Genomic DNA, 992 nt, shown 5'->3' on the forward strand with positions numbered 1-992 from the left:
TGCGGCAGTGAAAATAGGTACTGGTAGCTGAATTACAAATTTGGGCATAAGAATCTTCAGTACGTGATGTATCGATGATCTCATGAATTTCTGAGCGTCCAGCAGCAAGACATTTTGTCAACGTCACTTACTTGTGCCACGTGCTGTATAACAAGCAACTGTAGCCGTATGAAAGTGGCATAGGTCCATGAATGATAAACTAAATTATTTAAAACTTGGTATCACTTCTATAAAAATTGTGGAAAAATGAAGACGTGCATTAACAGGCACTTTTCCCTTTAATGGAATATGTTGGATAAGACGTGATACGCGTGTAAATATGTTTATAGAGCAAAGTGAAGCGAAGTTTTTTCTTTCGGAATCATGAATTTAAAATTTTCGCCCGAACAGGGACTTGAACCCTGGACCCTTAGGTTAAAAGCCTAATGCTCTACCGACTGAGCTATCCGGGCTCTGTAGACACTATCTCCAGAACACGTTTCCTATGTAAACTTGTGACTCACCGCGGACGGTGTGACGTAACACGCGTTGTTCGGCCGCCTGTTGGACGTTATGAGGATGCGGGCGTTGACGAGGAAGTTAGCTAGCAGGCGGCTCCAGTGCTCGGCGGAATGCAGAGCGGCAGCTACTACATGCTATTTCGTAAGCGTAAAATTGGTTTCTGCACTACATATAAAGCACAGGTAGAAAGGAATAAGTGACGAGGCGACGTTATTCAAGTATCCGTATTTATCATGTAAGCGGAGAAGACCACCTGGTAGCGAAGAAGCGATGACGGTTTAGAGCTATATGCTATATTTCTTTCGACAGAAGTTAGAGAAGGAGAGAAACCACTGCAGAAAAGGAAGACTTCATTTTATTTTTCTCTTGCCTAGCTGATAACACAGGCTACATGTTGCACATAGGAACGTATAAATAAAACTCTTGATGTATTACTTCATGTTTAAAATGAAACAGCACATTCCAGCCCAACGATGTTTTAATGAGAAGAA

General features: G+C 41.8%; 1 non-coding gene across 1 annotated transcript; it reads right to left on the bottom strand.

Moving 5' to 3' along the window:
• Nucleotides 1-379: 379 nt before the first annotated feature.
• Trnak-uuu (transfer RNA lysine (anticodon UUU)) lies at nt 380-452 on the bottom strand. Its single transcript has one exon. It is a non-coding gene; the product is annotated as a tRNA-Lys (tRNA).
• Nucleotides 453-992: the final 540 nt, after the last annotated feature.

This window comes from Schistocerca cancellata, chromosome 9 (genome assembly GCF_023864275.1).
Source record: "Schistocerca cancellata isolate TAMUIC-IGC-003103 chromosome 9, iqSchCanc2.1, whole genome shotgun sequence".
NCBI classification, from domain to species: Eukaryota; Metazoa; Arthropoda; class Insecta; order Orthoptera; family Acrididae; genus Schistocerca; species Schistocerca cancellata.